This window comes from Petaurus breviceps, unplaced genomic scaffold (genome assembly GCF_028583685.1).
Source record: "Petaurus breviceps papuanus isolate PSGF00001 unplaced genomic scaffold, PetGlider_PUasm1.0 551, whole genome shotgun sequence".
Classification (NCBI taxonomy): Eukaryota; Metazoa; Chordata; class Mammalia; order Diprotodontia; family Petauridae; genus Petaurus; species Petaurus breviceps.
Window position 1 is genome coordinate 22,232,538 of NW_027186372.1, and position 21,277 is coordinate 22,253,814.

The 21,277-nt window shown below is 41.9% G+C and overlaps 1 protein-coding gene across 21 annotated transcripts in view; it reads left to right on the forward strand.

The window, feature by feature from the left end:
- The window catches only part of ATP10B (ATPase phospholipid transporting 10B (putative)), a 326,335-nt gene that overhangs the window by 80,651 nt on the left and 224,407 nt on the right, over nucleotides 1-21,277 (forward strand). The gene's annotated exons all lie outside the window — the stretch shown is intronic.

Genomic DNA, 21,277 nt, shown 5'->3' on the forward strand with positions numbered 1-21,277 from the left:
AGGAAGGAAGGAAGGAAGGAAGGAAGGAAGGAAGGAAGGAAGGAAGGAAGGAAGGAAGGAAGGAGGGAGGGAGGGAGGGAAGGAGGGAGGGAAGGAAGGAAGGAAGGAAGGAGGGAGGGAAGGAGGGAAGGAGGGAGGGAGAAAATTGTAGTTTTAGGAAGATTAAGCTAGGAGTGTTGTACAGAGTGGATTGAAATCAATAGTGCATCTTGCCCCCTTCTTTCCCTTTCCTGTATAATCCTGGAGTTGGGGGTCTGTAGCACTACCTGCACCTCATTAGAAAAGAAATGTCATCGTCAGCCTGGAGAGATGGAGAGGCCAGAGACAAAGAAAAATCCCTTCCAGAAACAAGCCCAGACATTCCGGAGCTCCCTTTGGGTGATGTGGCTGCAAATACAAACCCAAAGCTCCCCCTAACGTTGGTCCCTCGTACATGGCTTCAGGGAGCCTTGGGAAGGCTGCCGCAGTCCTGAAGCCCGAGCTGCATCTGGGGAGACGGCAGAGCCCTCGGCACTTGTTGTCCCTAGCAACCACCGGGGCTGGCTGCATTCAGATGGAACATTGGGGAGGAAGGGGAAGAGAGATGAAATAAACATATTAACACGTACCTGTTGTGAGAAGAGAAGCCAGATTAAGAGGGATGCTCATTTAGCATGGTCCAGCACTCTGTCCTGCTGCCACGACCTCTCCCTCCCCCCGGAAATGTTTCTCCCACTGTTCTTTTTGTGAGTGGGCTGAATGGGACCTTTGGTTTTTCAGAAGCCTCTGGCTCTTAATGGCAGCCTAGGAGACGGGATCTTTGTGCCTGGCTCCTTCTGTCTCTGGTCCTAGATCAAAAGGACTGAGTGACAAGCCTAGAAACTTTTCTTTTCAAAATGAAAAGGATATATGAAATTGGGTGTGAGGGGAGGGAGGAATGTTCTGCTCCCCTCTTTCCCCCCCGACCCCCGGCCTTCTGCTAGCCAGGCAGCAGCTCAATTACCATCTTCCCAAGCAAAAGATAGTGGTCACAGTTCCTGGGAAGCTAACCTTCCCATGTGCTTTTGGACATATTTGGAAAGTTGCAGTCTCGCAGCCATCCTATGTAAATACTGGCATGGTCCTGTTGTTAGCTGTGTCCAGGGGGGTGAGCAGAAGTGCAGGTTGGGGGTACTGTTGTACATGAAGCATGAGTGGCTCTGGATGAAGTTCCCTAAACAAATTTGTCCCCCACTCTAACCACCACCCATCACAACCATGGCTACCCTGACCTAGCCAGAAACCTGTAACAAAAGAGGGGTGACGCCCATAGGAAGCAAGGGTGACTTCACCTTCCTTTGCTGCAGAAATGGCCTGGAGGAAATCATGAGACTGTGTTCATTAGGCCCACTGCAAATTAAGATATCTCATCCTACAGTACTTAGTACAGGGCCTGGTATATAGGAGGTGCTTAATAAATGTTTATTGACTATTATTGACTATCTCAACTGGACCCTCCCTGTAATGAGAAAATTATATTCCTCCCTAATCAATTCACTATCCTGCGGTCCAGACTCAATCCCTTCTTATCTCTTCTCAAGCCTTGAACCCCACCCCTTCCTCTCAGCTAAGGACCTTGCCTTAAACTTGAAAAATTGAGGTGATTCACCATTCTTCCCCTCTCCTCATCTCTTGTCATTGAGACATTGGTCTCACTATCTCCTCCTTCAGTGAAGTCATGGATGAAGATGTGATCCTTCTCCTTACCAAGGCCAACCCCTCTACATGAACCTCTGATTATATCCTCACTTATCTTCCCTGACAGATTAGGTCATTCCCAATATCATCTCCAGTCTGTTTTATCTTCAATCTCCTCCTATCTACTGGATCCTTTCCTGATGCCTACAAACACACCCATGATCTCCATCCTTTTTTTTTTTTGGAGAGGGGAAGGTAGGGCAATTGGGGTTAAGTGACTTGCCCAAGGTCACATGGCTAGTTAGTGTTAAGTGTCTGCGGCTGGATTTGAACTCAGGTCCTCCTGACTCCAGGGCTAGTGCTCTATTCACTGTGCCACTTAGCCACCCCAGTCTCCATCCTTTAAAAAAATATTAGATCACCAAGTGAGACAATACAAAAGGAAGAGAGAGACACAGGACAGAACCTTGGAGTACATCCCCAGAAAGTGAATATGACCAACAAAAGAGACAGGGCGGAGCAGTTCACAGATAGAAGACCAAAGAGAAAGCAGTGTCATGAAATAGATCAACATAAATAAATAGGTATCGGTATAGATATACAGACAAAGTCAAGGACATAACTTTTAAATATGTCATACCAGGCATGGCCATAATGGAAAAGGTTAAGGATCTAATGGAGATAACTTTCAAAGTATTGATGAAAATCAGTGGTCTGGTTCTGTAAATACTGAATTATAATCACATTCTTTTTATAAGAAATCCTTTCTTTATTGATCAACCAATCAATAAATATTCATTAGCACTCATTCTGTGACCAGAAGCACAATCATATATCCTTGCTTCCCATGTCCAGAAAAGACAAAGGCATTGTGGGAAGTATTATAAATAACAAAGAGGGGTTCTGACGACCTTTTGCTATTACACAGTATCTCATCTCTAAGCATTAGTCTTAGCTTTTTCAAAAATCATTTGAATGTATGTATAAAAAACTGTCTTACTAGAGTTACTCCTCAAAAGCTTTCCTCCACTGGAAAACATCCTCATGTACAAATATAGATGACTTTCAGTCAGTTCATCCCCAGCCTTGTCTTCTCTGTACCCAGGAGCTAAGGGCCGACGTCTAAACTCTCAGACCCAGGAGACGTGTTGGAGGAAGAAACTGAACATTCATTTGGCTGGGGAAGGGGGAGGAACATCTGTGATTGGTTTTAATCACTCCATTGCATGACCCCTCCTGCTGTTTTCTGGCTGTTTTATATTGTAGCCTAACAGTGTTTCCAGGGAAGAATTTGATAAGCAGGCTCAACATTTCCTCATGATCCTAAAAGGTGACAAATAACTTAGCCAGCTCTCCCTCCCATTCCCCACGAGGGAGTGTTCAATCTTTCATCTGCTTCTGCTAGGCTCATTAATAATAGAGACATAATTGGTGGAGCTATCAAAATATGAGTATTTCTGTGGAAGAATTGAGCTTGCCACCTCTGTCCCTATTTTTTCCCTTAGAGGAAAACCCAAGATGTTGTCATTGCCTAGATTAATCCTCTCAAGTTATACTAAATATTGGCAATGGAATTCTAGTCAGGAATGTACCCCCTTGGCACTGAAGCTATCCTGAGCAGCTGGCATGTTGTGAAGATTGTCTCGTGCGTGTGGATTTCAGGGTTGACAAGAAATGAGAGATTACACTTGAAGAAAGTAACATACTTCAGTGGGACCACTACCAAGGAGGGTGGAGAAGGTACATTGTAGTAGGTTGGGTTTGGGATTTAGGGGTGTGTGTGTGTGTGTGTGTGTGTGTGTGTGTGTGTGTGTGTGAGTGAGAGAGAGAGAGAGAAAGAGAGAGAGACTTCAGAATAGAGGGCTCCCAGTGTGGAAACTCCCTACAGCCATGCAGATCAGTAATTGTAATTTATATTCTTGGAGAACTGTCTGGGACACTAAGAGGTTAAGCTAATTTACTCATGGTCATATAGCTGGTATCAGTGAGAGAAAGAGAATGAACCTGTTTTGCTGATTCTGAGGCCAGAACCCTAACCATTATGAGACATTGCCTCTTACTAATAAGGTTTGAATTGGTTAGCAAAGCATGTGCCAACCTCTATACTACCAACACCCTTACATAGCCCTGAGACCTTACCCATCCCATGTCCCATAGCTTCAGGGCCATGCTTTATTATTGTAATAGGTTGTTCATCAGTCCTCCCTACAGTGGGGCAGATGTTCATCCTATGGGATTCTCACATTTGCCCTCCTATATAAGTATAGGATATATAAAAGACACATTTCCCAACAATCTGTGGTTATCAATGTAATACAACATAAATGATGCCAATTTGTGGTTTTCTTAGCCCCTATGTGGCCCATAGGCATCTATTTCTGTTTAAGTTTGACACCGACACACCTACCCTCTGCCCCTCCCCCAATCCACCCCAGCCCCCATCAAATGACTTTTTGTAGGTCACATAGCCAGTTAAGAATATACCAGTTCCCAGTCTGGTGCTCCTTCTCCACCCTGCTGCCTTCTGAGTGCCCTGAGGAGCATGATCTCCGTTCTGCCCCACAGCACAGGTCAGGGGTTCTCTAACAGTGAGGCTTCTGTGACATCCTCTCATTCCAGCAGCCTGCCTGCCTCTCAAGGCATTTGTTTTCACTAAGTATAGGACAGCTAGCATACGTAAGTGGCTTAATTAGAACTGCACCGAAAGTCTGTAATTGGGCACCTGAAGCCAGTCATCCGCCAAATTTCAGACACATTCTGAAAAGTTGAAAAATAAAAGAAACACTGTCATCATCACTTACTGAAGTGTCACTTTAAAGCTTTATCAGCAAGGCAGAACGTGGCATTCATTAAAAGTAATATTAGGGCCTATTATTTGTTGGTGGGGGATAGGAAACCCAATATCATGTCACCGTCTATGCCTGAAGAGATAGCTAAAATCACTGTATTGGGACAGCACGGTCTAGAGCAGGGGGTCTCCACCTTTTTCTGTACCATGGACCTTTTTGGCAGTCTGGTGAAGCCTATGGACTCCTTATCAGAATAATGTTTTAAAATAATTAAAGAAAATGCTAAATTTAAGTTAGAGGTCAGCCAAGTTAAGAAGCATTCATGGGATCGCTAGGTGGCGCAGTGAATAGAGTACCAGCCCTGGAGTCAGGAGGACCTGAGTTCAAATCCAGCCTCAGACACTTGACACAATTACTAGCCATGTGACTTTGGGCAAGTCACTTAACCCCAACTGCCCTGCAAAAAAAAAAAAAAAAAAAAAGAAGCGTTCATTAAGTACCTCCTATGTGCTTAGTACTGAAGAATGAAAATAAAGGCATCATTTTCTTCCCATCCAAGTTCATGAATCCCCTGAAATCTATGGAAATCCCAAGTTAAGGATCCCCGATCTAAGAACAAGAGGCTAGACTGAGGCTTAGGAGAGATGTGATCTAGTCATTGATTTGTAGTACCTTCAAGTGGCACCTTGGGTAAGTTGTTTCTTCTCCCTGAGCTTTGGTTTCTCTATTTGTAAAATGAGGTATTTGGACAAAAATGTCCCTTTCAGCTCTAACAGTTATGAGTCTATGAGTCTAAAATCAAGGGAAAATCACTGAACCAAGAGTCAGAAGACCTGGGTTCACATCCTGACCCTGACTCTTCCTATTTGCTATGACCCTTAAGCAAGTCCCTTAAGCTACTGGAGACTCAGTTTGTTCAGCTATAAAAATGGAAGTCATGATAAGAGTATGCCTACCCAACAGGGCTGCTTTGAGTAAAGGGCTTTGTACACCTTAAAGGAATAGAAAATGTGAGTTATTATTATTAAAGGGTCTCTCATATGTTTCTAAAATGATCAATGCTTTAGAAACCCCCAGCAGAGGAGACGACACAACCTATGTAGCTGTATGTCACCCAGAGGCCTCTTCAGAATTAGGCTGAGTAAAAGGAGCCAGTGGAAAAGTGCAGGTGGAGAGGAGGGCTTGTGAAATTGCTAACAGGGCAAAAGGAAGCTGGCAATGATGCAGAAACTGTGAATAATTCCTTGTGCACCTGAATATGCATCATCTCCAGCCCATTTGGCCCATCTGTGAGGCTGGGCTTGCTGAAGCCACGTGGAGAACATGAGCTGGCACAGCTGTAGAGGGAAGCAGCGCAATCATGTGCGAGATCATTGTGATGGCACCTTTTTCAGTGCTGAGCTTGTAGCATGCCCATCGTTAGGGCTCAAGGGTATCTTGGAACCACACAGCTCTGACAAACTCCAAGCGAGAATATCCACTCAGGCAGCATCTCTCATTGAATCATGGCACAGCAGATCTGGAAAGGGACCTAAGAGATAGTCTTCTCCTCACCCTCCCAGAATCTCAGAGTTAGAAGGGACCTCAGAGGCCATCAAGTCCAACCTGATCAGGAATTTCCTCTATGACATACCCAATTCGTGACTGGTCAGGCTTTGCTTGAAGACCTCCAGGGAGAAGGGAACTCACTACCACTTAAAGCAACCTATTCCACTTTTTAAAAAATGGAATTGGCAGGAAGTTTTCTATCACAGGGAGCCTAAATTTATATCTCTGCAACTTTTCCTCATTTTTCCTACTTCTGCCCTCTAGGGCAAAGCAAAATAAATCTAATCTCTGTCACTTGGGAGCCATTTAAATTCTTACAAGGTTTAGAACAGGAAGAAAGTAGGAGGCCATCAAGTCCAAACCACTCATTTTACAGAGGAGGAAATTGAGGTGTAAAAGGTCAATCATTTGCCTAAATTCATATAAGTAGCAACTAGCAGAGGCATAAATTTGAATCTAAGACCTCTCAGTATAAATAATGTACTGGTAGTACTGCACCATAATGTTCCCCCAAAGCCTTTTTTTTCTCTTGACCAAAAAGCTACATGTCCCTTGATCAGTCTTTATAAGCCAAGAACACAAGATTCTTTACTACCCTGACCATTCTTCTAATAATTGCAGATCATCAATCTCCTACCTAAGATATGATAGAAGAAACACAATTAAAGCTGTCAAAGGAACTTTATTTTGATGGAGAGACAAAAGTCCAGAAAAGGAAAGTGATTTGTCTAAGGTCACAGAGCTGGGCCTCAAAGCCTGGTCTCCTGATTCCCAGGCCATTGTTTTTTATTCTGCCCCTCTTCTGGGCTCCACCCTAACCCAACGGAGGCAATTTTTGTGGTACAATTCCTCCAAGTCTCTGAGCAAGTCCTTCTGTCCAGAGCTTCACTTTTGAGATCACTGTCTCACTGCCTGGTTAAAATCACTCTTGAAGGCTCCTCAAATACAGCTCAGCCTGTTTTTCCACTTGGCAAGAGATCTAGGAAATTTTCTTTTCAACTTCTGTTCCTTCTTCCAAATTCCTTTGCTTTGTTTTTCCCTGTGTTAATCTCTGCCTTTTGCTCAGAACAGAATTATCCATCCAAAGGTGCTGAAGTGTTTACTCCCCAGTCTGTCATATTCCATCAAGTGTTGTTGTGATACTCAGTGAAACTACAGGGAGGAAAATGAGTTATATTGAAGATAAAGCCTCAACTTGCCCCTATAATTTACAAATGAAAATAAAAACCCTTCTATGAGATTGGGGTTGGTTCTTCTGAAGGATGTATTTCCTGTAAAATAAGAGAATGATATTAGATGCCATAAGGGGCATGCATGAACCATGCAGATAATATGAAATTTTTCAAGACAAAGTTTCATTTAACTTTTCCCCTTTAAGATCCACCCCCACCCTCACCCCACCCCCAATGGCACCTAGTGCCCTCATGCTATCTCATGGCTGTCTTGATTTCCACAACCACTAACTGTATGTTAGTATGTATGATTTCTTACTTGAGCTTACTCCCTCTCCCAATGAACTTTTCTTAGAATCTGAGAATTGGTAGAGTCTTTAAGAAGTTATTTTCCCAGCCTTACCTAAAGCATGAATAAGCCTGCCAAATGGTCATTCACTTGAGAAACCTTTTGTGAGATTCCAATGTCCCCCTTACACATAGTGCCATGCCCTCTGCTCACCAAATGATACTTGATGATGAGTCTGAGCAGTGATACATAGTGCTAGATGTAAGACAGAGAATGGAGAATATGTTGACTTGGGTTTTGTGTTTTGGTTTTGGAGGGAGGAATATAGAATTGTATCCCTTAACTGCTAGTGCCTTGCTGTCCCAGATGACCATCCATGTACTCTATATAGTCATGAGCTTCTTGAGATTTGGCACAGGAGATAAAGTGCTAGGCCCAGAGTCATAAAGAACTGAGTTCAAGTTCAGTCTCAGAAACTTACTTGCTGTGTCACCCTGATCAAGTTATCTAATCTCTGTCTGTCTCAGTTTCCTTAACTGGGTATCACAAAGAAAACATTTAATGAATACTCATTGACTGACTGATGTTTTCAGTATGAGGAACTCTTCATGTGGAAATCCCCTCCACTGAAACAAATTGCCACCTGGTCTATAATTTATAATCTTAGAGAGATGTCTGAGGGAGTGAGAGGTTGAACGGCCAAGATCACAAAGCTAGTACATAGCAGGGACAGGACTTGAACCCAGGTCTTGCTGATTGTCCATGTTTGTATTATTTTTCCTAGGCAGACATGGGGGAGAGTCTTTATGGTGTGGGCCTGTTTAATAAAAATCAATATGACAATTTGAGGATGGCCAAAACACAAGTTGGAATCGTCCCTATCCCCACTTCAGGTTTTTGTAATAAGTCAGGTTGTAATTTCATAGCAGCTCACAATAATGACAAATGTGAGGTAAGTGATGTGTGATAATCCTGCAAGGAAACTGGTACCCATTTTCTTATTTCCATTTTGCGTATTTATTTCAATTCAGTTTCAACTAAACACTCAAAAATATTGGGGGCAGCTAGGTGATGCAGTGGACAGAGCACTGGGGCCTGGAGTCAGGAAGACCTGAGTTCAAATTCTGCCTCAGATACTTACTAGCTGGGTGACCCTAGGTCAGTCACTTAATGCTGTTTGCCTCCATTCCTCATCTGCAAAATGAGCTACAAAGGAAATGGCAAAACATTCCAAAATCTTTGCCAAGAGAACCACAATTGGGGTCACAACGAGTCAGACATGACTGAAATGACTGAACAACAGGCATTAGGCACTGTGCCAGGTGCAGGAAATAAAGACTAAAACAAAACAGCCCCTGCCCTCAAGAAGCTTACTTTCTACCTGGGGAAACATATGCATATGGATACGTAAGTACAGAATCTGTTAATATATATATATATGTATATATATATAAAATTATTGGATAGAAAGAACACTATAGGAAAAGATTTTTCTATAAAGTGGCACTTGAAGTAAGTAATGGATTCTAGGAGATAGTAGGGAGGAAGGGGCAGCCTATGCAAAGCCAGGGAGACAGGAGACTCCATCTAAGGCACACCCAGTAGACCAGTTTGACTTTTAGTCATCAAGGACAGGAGGAAAGTAACATGAGGTCTGTTAAGGAAAGGCAGAACCATACCGTAAAAAATGTTAAATGCTAAAAACAGAAGTTTGTATTTTATCCTAGAGGAAGTCACTAACGCTTATTAAGCAGAGGAAAATGAAACTTCAGAGATGTTGATTATGACTTGTCCAAGGTCTTGTGGCCAAAATTCAGTCATAGGTCCCCCACCTCCAAGCCCAGTCCTTTTTCCACCAAAGTACTCTACCTCTATTTTAAATTGCAATTTACCCTTGGATTGATGTCATTTGAACTGTTCTATTTCTGGGTCTGTTGGCCTGAGCAGTGCTGATGGCTAAAATTAAGCATTATTTGCAAAAGAATTTATATGCAGAATTTTTAAATGCTCAAGGAAAGCCAATATATTCAATTGTTCAGTTATTAAATTATGGTGTTAGTGTCTCCAGGAGAATGGGGACTGACTAGTGGCTTGAATTTCTGATGGGAATGACCTTCATTCCTTCTATTCCCAGGGCTTGGATTTCAGTGGATCATAGATGTATGGGTGGAATTTGTACTGTGTAGTATATAATTATACTTTATGTCGATAGATAGATTTCCCTCCCAAACAAGCAGTATGATACGAAGCTGATAACAAAGTCCATAGTTACCAGTGTCATCCTGGCACAGACACATCGCCTCCCCCCAGCTCCAATGAAGGCAGCATAGTGTTGTTAAAGAAGCACACAGGGTGAGACAGCCTGAGTTGTCATCCCAGTTCTGCCACTTTCTGGCTGTTTAACTGTGGGCAAGTGACTTCCCCTCTCTGGATCTTAGCTTTCTCCTCTACAGAATGAAGAGGTTAAACTAAATCTCTGAAAATCTTCTATCTCTATCATTTTGTGGTCCTGCCTGCCTACTACTACTGACCTTGCTTTGCTATGTTAGGGTGACAGGAGGCTAGTGGTTGGACTAGGAATGGTTCAGTCAAAAGTCAATCAACTCAGATGCCCCAGTTAACTGGATTTGTCATATAACCTTGAAGAAAAAGAGAGGCCTAGTGGGGTGTAAGACTGGGTTGTCAGCATGGAGGCCAGATTAGGGGAAGCTTTGGAAGCCAAGAAGAGGCATCAAAGACTTGATTCAAAGGGCAACTGAAGATCTTTTTGAGCAGGGATCCATAAGATGAAAAAGATGCTTGGAGAAAATTACCCATGTGCTTCCTGGGAACAATAACTTACAGTCCACTGAGTAATGCCGAACCCAGTAGTATGTATTTACTATCCCCATGTTGTGTTTACAGCTAGTATATTTGGGGTATAATCCTAGTCATAAGTCTGAATTGAAGTTGAGAATAAAAACCACAGCAGAGGTAGCAAGAATCATGTTTCAGGGAGCTTTTCTTTCTATGTTTAACTCTAACATTTCATTTTCCTAGTCTGAAAAAAGTGGTGATGTGGATACAAAGGTGCCTTAAGGGTTAGTTGTAAGAGTAACTTTCCCCCAAACAACTGAGAGGGTTTGAGGCTTATTCTTAGCCCATCCTGTAACTTGAGGGTGCCTTAATGCCCCTTCCCCTTATCTCAAAATACCATGCAACTTGTACCAAAAGAATTGTTTTTGCCCCCCTTATCCTGTGTTCCCCATCCTGTGTCATTCATCTTCCCCAACCTGTGTCATTCATTTCTCCATCCTGTGTCATGACAATTTCTCCTTATCTTGCAAGCAACCACCTCCCTCACCTTGTTTGTCATATCTGGTCCCTAAATCTCCAACCCCCATTAGAAACCCTAAAACTACATCATCATCCGACAGGCTGTATAGCTTTCTGGCTGTATAAATCCTATATCATTGCCTTTCTTCAGCTTCTTGCTGAATCTCAGGCCTGCATACTTTTGTGTTAATAAAGCTCCCTTTGGCTAAAGGGAAGGTCTGATTGAATTCTTTCAAATTTGAACCAGCTCTCCCAACTCTGAATTCGTCACAGGTATTTGAGTACATTGTTGAAAATGTCAGGCAGCAAGCAAAGGAGATAGAGAACTGGTCTTAGACTCAGGATGCCTCTGACCCATGCTGACTTTGTGATGGTGAACAGGTCATGAAACCCATCAGTGTCCCAGCAGCTGTCTGAGACTACAAATTACATAACAGTTACCAAGAGGCATTGGCAGAGTAGATTTCCACACTGGGAATTTCTGTAACATTGAAATCACTGGCTAACAGAATTAATAATCCACATTATTAATAATCCACACCTTCAGGCACCTTTCATACATTATCTCATTTGAGCCTTATAGCAACCCCATGAGGTAGGTACCATTATTATCTCCATTTCACAAATGAGGAAAATGAAGCTCAGAATGGTTAAGTAGTTTGCCCAGGGTCACACAGTTAATATAGGTCTTTGAGGATGAAAGGAGAAAGTGTAGCATCCCCATCCTGGAAGAGGAGGAGGTAGACTGTTGAGATGGTGCCCTGGGATCACTCAGAAGAAATGGAGCTTCACATTTCATGGAATCACAGATTGGAAGTGGCACCAGGGGATCTCTAATCCAAACTGTATCTGAGCAGGAAGTCTTTCTCTATTTCTGCCGTGGTTCCTCTGGGGGATGAGAAGAGAAGCTGTGAAATCATCTGTTGCTTCTCCATCCCAACAGATGCTTGCCTGAGGTCCTCACCTCACTGGGGTCGGCCTCACTCTATTTGCAGACATGCCTATTCACTTAACTGGAAGGAGAAATTCAATGTCAATCAATAAACCTTCATTAAAGACCCTTTGTGTGCAGAACTCTGGGACAGGCATGGACGTGGAAACATCTTTTGGCTAAAACATGTTACCTGGTGTATGATACTCAGAGTCTATTATTTGAATATGGCACTATCACATGTATACACACACACAGACACACCAAATAAATACAATACAGAATAACAAATAAAAAATTCAGAATATAGGTGGGAAAAAGAGAAGCACAAAGGAGAAAAACTCTGACATCCTGGAGATCAGAGCAGAATTAAGTTGAATTTCAAAGGAAGGGTAAGAATTCAATAGGCAAACTAGGGGACATTCAGATTTCAGTGAACAAAACACAAGGTGGGAAATGTAGGGGGACTAGCAAGTGGTGGAGTTTGGCTGATGCATAAATACACAAAGTAGAATAGTGGCAGATTATGAAGCGCTTTAAAGGTACAATTTTCCAGGCAAAAATATTTGGATTTATTTGATACACAATTAATTTGGTAATCGTTTAAAGGCTTTGAGCAAAGGAGTAGGATGTTCAGATCTATCCACAAGGATACCATCGTCTTGAGACTAGATTGGAGCAGGGAACAGTGAAAATGGGAAGAAGTCAGGAAGAAGCTGTGAAATCATCTGTTGCTTCTCCATCCCAACAGATGCTTGCCTGAGGTCCTCACCTCACTGGGGTCGGCCTCACTCTATTTGCAGACATGCCTATTCACTTAACTGGAAGGAGGAATTCAGTGTCAATCAATAAACCTTCATTAAAGACCCTTTGTGTGCAGAACTCTGGGACAGGCATGGACGTGGAAACGTCTTTTGGCTAAAACATGTTACCTGGTATATGATACTCAGTATATGTCCAGGAGGAGGAACACCTGCCCTGGAGTCAGGAGGACCTGAGTTCAAATGAGACTTCAAACACTTGATGCTTACTAGCTGTGTGACCAGGGCAAGTCACTTAACCCTGACTGCCTCAAGAGAAATATAAAGGGGGAGGCGGAAGAGGACCTTTGTTAGGTTGGTGGCACCAGAATTAGAAAGAAGAGAGATATACTGATAAAAGTGGCAGGATTTGGGGCAGCTAGGTGACACAGTGAATAGAGCACCTGCTCTGGAGTCAGGAGGACCTGAGTTCAAATTTGGCCTCAGACACTTAACACTTACTAGCCCTGTGACCTTGGGCAAGTCACTTAACCCCAATTGCCTTGCCTTCCCCCTTCCAAAAAGCAATGTGTGTGTGTGTGTGTGTGTGTGTGTGTGTGTCAGGATTTGAACATTGCCTACAAGAAGTGAGGGGAAAAGAAAGTCTAACACCAGAGCTTTTAACATAAGAGGCTAGATGAATGATTAACTATGCCACTAAGAGGAAATCATAAAAATCAGAAGGAAGAACAGGTTCCAAGGAAAGATAATCAGCTTGGTTTGTAGTATATATGGACATTGGATTGGCTGTTATCCTTGGAATAAGGTAGACTGAATTTGAATCCTGTTTCAGATGTTACTTAGCTGGGTGACCCTGAGCTAGACACAACCTCTCTGCCTTAGTTTCTTCATCTGGAAAATGAGGATAATTATAGTACCAGCCTCCCAAGGTTATTTTGAGAATCAGAAAACACATATGAAATCATTTTGCAAACCTTAAAGTGCCCCATAAATATCATTATTATTAATATTATTTCTATTTTATGTGGAATTTGAAGTACCAGTGGATACATTAAGGGAAAGACATCCTATCAGCACTTGGACATTCACATCTATGTATTAGGATAGGGACCAGGACTGGAAGTAGAGACTGAATTGCAGTGATAGTTGTAGACGAGGCAGTAAATGAACTTACCAGGGGTTGGTTATCTCTGACTTAGATGAAGCAAAGAGTGAAAAGAAGACAGGCAAGGAAAGAATCCTGGGAAGAACGGAAGGTCTGTGAGGGAGTAATTCCATACAATGATGGGACAAAACCAATTTTCAAAGGATTGAGGAGAAAGCAGTGAGGGAGGAAATGGGTGGCAACAGCTGTGGATAGCTTATTTAAGAGATTGGGAAATAAAAGGAGAAGAGAAAGAAGAAGAGAGGAGAGTTTATCATTTATTGGCAATAAACACTAAAGGCTTGGGGGCATAGTTTAGGCAGAAGGGGACATGATCATAAAGTTGTGTTAAATATGAATACTTAGACAGCAATATGAAGGATATATTGAAGGAAATGCTAAATTTCAGCCAGCAGTCAGTAGAAATAAGGGCATATGTTTTTTTTCCTCCTGTTCAAGTTCAGAGTCCTAGAACTCTGCTCACAAAAATCCATGAACCCTAAGTTAAGAACTCCTGCTATAAAAATTCATTATTGGCATAACTGATGATAATATACAAACAAGTTTTTGTTATTAACACTTTATCCTCTTCAAAGTACTTTCACATAAATTGGCAGGAACAATGAGTTGGGAATTAGGAAGAAATGGTTCCAATCCCAACTTCTCGTCTTGTTAGCTATATAGCCTTGGACAACCTCATCTCTCTATGCCTGTTTCCTCATCTATAAAATGAGGGGAATCTTCACTAAGGTCACTTTCAACCCTGAGGCAATGAAATGGTGATCCTGTGACCAGTTGGGAGGCTCTCACAACAGTCTAATCAAGAAGCGCTGAACAAAGTTGTTTGTAGGAAATATGCTGAGAAGTGCACTGTCCTGCCCACGATCACACAGTCATATGTGTCACAGGAAGGACTTGACCTTGGGTTTTCCTGACTCCAAAGCTGACCCTCCATGCATTACATCACACGACCTCTCTCCTAACAGTCAGGACCATCACTCATGTGGGAGCAAATTCCCCATCACTGGAGATCTTTAAACAGAGACCAAATGACTACTTGTTATTTGTAGGAAAAACAGACAGGTGGAGCTGAGAGCAAAAGCTTTTCTGGATCAGGAAGTGATAGGATTTAGCAACCATCATAAAAGGGAGAGGAAGGAGTCAGCTATGATGCCAAGGGTTTGAGCCCAGTGGTGAACTGGATGGAGCAGGGGAGGGAGGGGATAAGGATTGGGTGGGGTCCTGAGGGACAATCGAACTAAATTTGGATATTCTCATCATCATAGGGGTAGCTACCAATAACAGATGTTTTGGGGGCCCTGAAGCTCATGAAACCACCTAGGAAGGTATAGAAAGGATTATAATCTACATCAATGAAGCTGGACTCTATACAAATGGAACCTCAGGCACTTGAGTTATCAAAGTAGTTTATGTGAGGGCATAATTTCTGAATCCATAAATCCTACTTCATTTAGCTTCTCCCTGCCTCAGTATCCTCACCTCTAAAAAGGGCATAATAATATCCCCGGGGTAAGATCATATAAGACATAAGATGTGAAAGTGCTCTGAGGAGAGTGAAGAGTTAACAACAAAAAAAAAATGTTTTTATATTGTAACCAGTCATACCTTTAATGTACATTTGGAGCAGGAGTTATTAACTCCAGGTCCATGCATTTTCCTTCCATCTGTCCCTACCACAGTAAACAGATTTCAGGCACTCTGAATCCATGGGTGGATTTTTTATTCTGTTTGAATAAAGTGGCCAGGTTGGGAAGGAGACTGAAAATCCTTCTATAAAAAATAAAATAAAAAAACATCTTTATTTCCACTCACCTCTGGCTGAAATTTAGCATTTCCTTCCATTATTTAAAAATGTTAGTCTGAGAAGGGATCTGTGATGCCAAAAAAAGTTAAGAAATATTAATTTTTAAGAATCCAGTAAATCAGGGATTTTTGGAAGAATGTTGTAAATAGAATTTTGTGAGGACACAGTCTCACATGGATTAAAATATTAAGTAGAAAAAAGCAGTTTCCAGTATGTGAAGGGTTTGAGAGAAGTATTAATCCAGGATAAGCATCTGTGCAAAACATTATTTATGAAGTACAGACACGTTTCTGATGGAAGATATGTTAAGGGATGGTGGAGACAGAAATAATAAAATGCTGATCACACGCCTATTCATTCAACTCTCCTGGCTAACAATGGCAGAGACAATATCTCCAACTTAACCAAGCATTCTTGCATTTTGCTGAAGCTTGAAAAAGGCATTTGAAGGCAGACTTTCAATTGAAAATATCTTCTGCCCAGAGAAATGATCTTGCAAGGTGACTATATCAAAGAATCACAGAAACCCAGAGGTAGAAGGGATCCTAGCTTAGCACCCAAAAAGGATGCCCTGTACAACCTTGCTGACACGTAGTCATTTGGTCTGCTCAAAGATCTTCAGCGATGGGGAATTTGCTCCCATGTGAATGATGGCCCTGATTATTAGGAGAGAGGTTGTGTGGTGTAGTGCATGGAGGGTCAGCTTTGGAGTCAGGAAAACCCAAGGTCAAGTCCTTCCTCTGATGCATATGGTTGTGTGATCATGGGCAGGACAATGCACATCTCAGTGCCCCAGGCAGCTCTCTCAAGTCTATTCATTACCAACACCTTTCTGATCTGCATCTGATGGAAGGAGTTTTCACACAGGGAAGTTACATAAACCGATGAAATTTCATGTTCCTATGTCCCCCCTGTGCCAGAAAGAATTAGGCAGGTTTTCCATAAATCAAGCCTAAATTGCTTCTGTCCAGCTTTCACCCATTGCTCTAATTCCTCCCTCTGACTCCAAGCAGAATAAGTTTCTTATTCTTACTCTTCAACACTTTCGGACAATTAAAGATTGCTATCTTGGCCCTCTAAATTTGTTCTTTTCTAGGCTAAGAATGTATCCACACTTCCTTCAACAAATCCTTTTTATAGAATGATCTTTAATCTCCTTCCCATTGGCCACTTTACCCAAAAAGAATCAAAAATTCATCCATGGTAACTGCTGGTCATTCAACAATGGCCAAAAGATGATAGAAGAGATAGGAGATTTCACTTAATAAAAGCTAGAATTTATAGGGTGCTTTAAAACTGCAAAGCACTTTACATATATCATCTCACTTGAGTCTCACAACAGCCCTGTGAAATATGCTCATTTCCAGATGGGCAAACTGAGGCACAGAGAGGTTAAGTGATCTGATGCCCAGGATCACACAACTAGTAAGTGTCTGAGACAAGATTCCAATTCAGGTCTTCCTGACCCTAAGTTTAGCAGCCTACCCACCATGTCACCTAGCTACCTCCTGGATTTTCAATGGCACCCTTTTCTTACCACCCAGTGACCTATCCAGTGCTTCTTACACTATGGGCCACAACCCCCTATCTTTCTTTCTGTCATAATCTCACATTTAATCCCTACATAAATGCTTTGCTTCAGCTAAACTAGTCTTTTCACTATCCCTGAAACACCTGTTATGTTTTTACCACCTCTGACCTCTATCCAGTCCATTCTCCCAGCTTGAAATGCTCATCTCCTTTAACCCCATTTCTACCCATCAAAAATCTTATCAGTCCTTTGAAACAACCATTCAAATGCCAACTCCCCCATGCAACTTCCCTGAGTACCATAGTTGGAAGTGATATCTCCCTCTTCTGAATTTCAGTTTAGGAGGCCATTCAGAAAAGGAGGAACTTCTATTTCTGCACAAGTGTAGGGGCCATGCAGCTGCTTGAGATTCCCTGAACCTATTTAAGGACACGAGGGTATGTCCTCAGTTCTGCAATTATTTATTTTGGAAGTTTGAAAATGGTCTTAGTGTGGAGGGGGAAAGAAAAAGCCAAGTGGAAAGCAAATATTTCTGTTGAGTGTTGGGAGTTCACAAATCAATGTGGAATAGAAAGAATGATTCATCTGTTGGACAGGAGTGAGTGGATCTATGGCAAGGAGAGAAATTTGATTGTGGAAACTTAGAATGATGAGGAGAGGATTCGGTGAATATGGATGGGAGAAAACTAGGGAAAGAAAGTATAGAATTAGTAAGCCAGGCCTGGGCACTAAAACCTGATACAAGAAGGAGTATAGAGGAATAAGGCTGTGACCTGGATCCTCAGTTTCCCCCTTCACTGTATAGATACCAATAGAGTAGATCAGAATGTATTATTCAAATTTGGTTTTCTATACTCTTTCTGAATCTTTCATTTTCTGAGTTCCTTTTAGGTTGTATGGAGGAGGAGGGAGAGAATACTTGACAATAAGCTCCCAGAGGGAATCATAATCCCTAGCATAATTCCTGAATAAATATTGTGTGAATGATATTTATGAAAGGGGGAAAAACAGAGCCCCAGCCTCAACTAGATAAACCTTGTGCTGGGCGCTTTCTATTAAAAAGAGTTATTAAGTAGAGGGGACTTGACTGTCACTCTCTCAACTCCCTCCTAGGGCCTTTTTAGAAAACAGAAACTAATTATGGAACCAGATCAACAGTCTCTTTATTGATGCAGTCAAAGTAAAACCAGTAGGGTGCAATTTAGTTCTTCTCCCCCATCTTCCAAATAGCTGCAAAATTTCATACAAAATGAAGATAAAATTGAATTGCAAATTACTTTGAAAAACATTAAGGAACCCTGGTGTAAAAAGAACATTCCCATTCCTACAACTTTCCAAAACCTGTTATGAAAAACAGAAGTGGATGCTTCACAAAAATATGAGTCTTCCCTGGCCTAATGACAGGAATTGTAGGTAGAGAAAGAAGAAGGAAAAGGAAGGAAAGAGAACAATCATTTTTTACATGCCTACTATGGTAAGCACTTTACAGATATTATGTCATTCAATCTTCACAACACCCCTGGGAGGTAGGTGTTTTATTATCCCCATTTTACAATTGAGGAAATTGAGTCAGACAAAGGTTTAATGACTTGCCCAGGTTTACACAAATCTGAGGACAGATTGGAACTCAGGTCTTTGTTACTTCAGACCCAGAGTTCTATCCACTAGACCACCTACCTACTGAGCATATTTTACTTACTAAGTATATTTTAAGTTCTGATTGAGAATCACAACAGTCCTGGACAGAGAAGTCAGAAACAAATAAAAGATCACCCCACCTTAACCACTTTCTCTTGTGGTTTCTGCCCCTCCACATGCATGCCCACCCCCATTTCTACTGAGTTATTCATTGTCCACAGCATCATGAGCATGCGTTAAGTATTCATTAAAATCTATAGCTGGGTTTGGGGTGATATTTTCTCTCATATAAGTCATTCAACAAATGTTTATTGAGTACTTAATGTGAGAAAGGAATTATGCTAGGGATTATGGCTCTTTCTAGGAGCTTATCATCAAGTGTCCCCTCCCTCCTTCTCCAAACAACCTAAAAGGAACTCAGAAAATGACAGATTCAGAAAAGGGATAGAAAACCAAGAGCAACTAATATACTCTTATCACCAATATATCAATGTCTTGATATCCATATGGTATAAACTGCAGTACTCCTCTAGGGTCCGTCCAAACACAGAAGCCACCTCCCCTGACTGGTGTGTTACTGCCCACCACCTCTAAGCAATACAACAAGATCTCTCTCTACCTAATCTGCCCTCAACTCTCCCCAGCTTGAGCGGATGAGGGGAAGCTTCAGAGAGACAGAAGCATTAGATATAAGCTTTGAAGGACAGGTAGAATTTGAACACTATCAGGATGGATGCATGGAAAGTGAGAACCAAAGCACAGCAGAAGGAAAGCATTGGTTGCAACATCATAGATTGTGCAAACAACAATCAGTCAACAAGCATCAAACACTTGCTGTGTAGCAGGCACCATGATAAGTACTGGGGATATAAAGGAAGGCAAAGCTCTTCTCTGCCCTCAAGGAGTTAACATTCCAATGGAGACATGTAATAGTAATGGAACATAAAGATTCCCTGTATTGGCTTGGTTTTTGGTGTTAAAACCCAGAGCTTGTTAATTCCACTTGTGGGATGGACTTGTTGATGTGAAAAGAGAGGGCTGAACTGGGAGGAGCTGGTGACATCAATTTGGAGAGACACAAGAGAGAGGCAGAAGAATTTTTTGGAAGCAGCACCTTTGGAGGCAGAGGGAGAGACTGAGGGGATTGCTGAGGGCCACTTTGAATTGCCCAAGACTTTTGAGAGCTGCCACCCAGAGCTGCCAAGGACTGAGGAGACATGGCTGTTATGCTGGTACTTTGTCTGTTTTGATGTTGTTTTGCCAGATTTGTCCACTGGTGAAAGACAGTCCTGTTGTTGCAGAATTCTTGGAACCTTGCTGTTGGTTCTGAGCTCCTGAGACTGTTCTGCAGACAGAGAGTGAATACTGTCCACTGGTGAAGGACAGTGCTGTTGTTGCAGAATTCTTGGAAACTTGCTGTTGGTTCAGAAGCCCTGAAGAAGTATTCTCTTGTTGTATGTTTACAGAAATCCTGGAAGAGGGTTTTGCTAATGTTTTCAGGGGTCCTAGGACTGTTCTGCAGACAGAGAATGAATTAAGGAAGAGACTGGCAATGTATCTTGTGGCCTTGCTAAGCTTTGTCTCCCCAGGAACAAAGATTGCTGAGAACTTGCCTTGTGTCAAGATGAAGAAAAGACCTCCATTTGGGTATTAAGTGCTGTGCTTAAACTTGTTGTCACTCTGGGGTAGATTCAATTGTGATCCAGGGGTGGGGAACTTTTGACCTTTTTGTGCTCTGTGATTGAACAAATGAAGGTACTTTACTTATGATTGGAAACTAATCTCCATTTGAGAACAGGGGCTTTGTGATGGACTAGATGAAGGTACAGCTTAGGGGTGGAGTAGTATTTAGAAGAGGAATTTTGTAATTGATTAAATTAATGTAATGTCCTGGGGTGGGGAAGTACTTGATTAAATCAGGTAGTACTTGGAGATTATTAAATCACACTTAGTAATTGCTGTATTTTGAATGATGCCATATTTTGATCTTCTCTGTTTTAATTAGTCACTGAATAAAATGGAGAGCACCTATGCTGGTATTTTGAACCTTGGGAAGTTTCCTTGGCATTACATTACAAGACAGCATGCAAAAAAATAAAACTACATATGTGTGATATACAATGTGAAGGAAAGGTAATCTTGGAGGGAAGGGGGGATGAAAGGAAATCTGGAATTTCCTCTGCAAAAGCGGGGAGTTGAGCTGTCTTGAAGAAACTCAAGGAACCTAGGAGCTGAAAATGAGGAAGGGCAAGTATTTTAGGCACAGAGGACAGACAGTGCAAATGCATGGTCAAAAAATAGTGTTGTGCTTGAGGAAAACCAGTGGAGCTGAGTCATAGTGCATGATGGGGAATAAAATGTGATACTAGAAAGACAGAAAGGAGCCAGCTTACAAAGAGTTTAAATGCCAAACAGGATTTTGCTTTGCATCTTGGAGGTAATAGGGAACCACCTGAGTTTATGGAGTAGGGGAGTGGCATGGTCAGACCTGCACTTTAGGAAAATCATGTATTTTGCAAAACAGAGATAGACTGAAGGATTGGGGGGGGGCAGGGATTTGAATCAGGCTATTGCAATGATCTAAGTATGAAGTTATAAGGGCCTGTATAAGGTCAGTGGATCTCTGAGTGGAGAGAAGGAAACATATAAGAGAGATATTGTAAAAGTAAAACAGATTT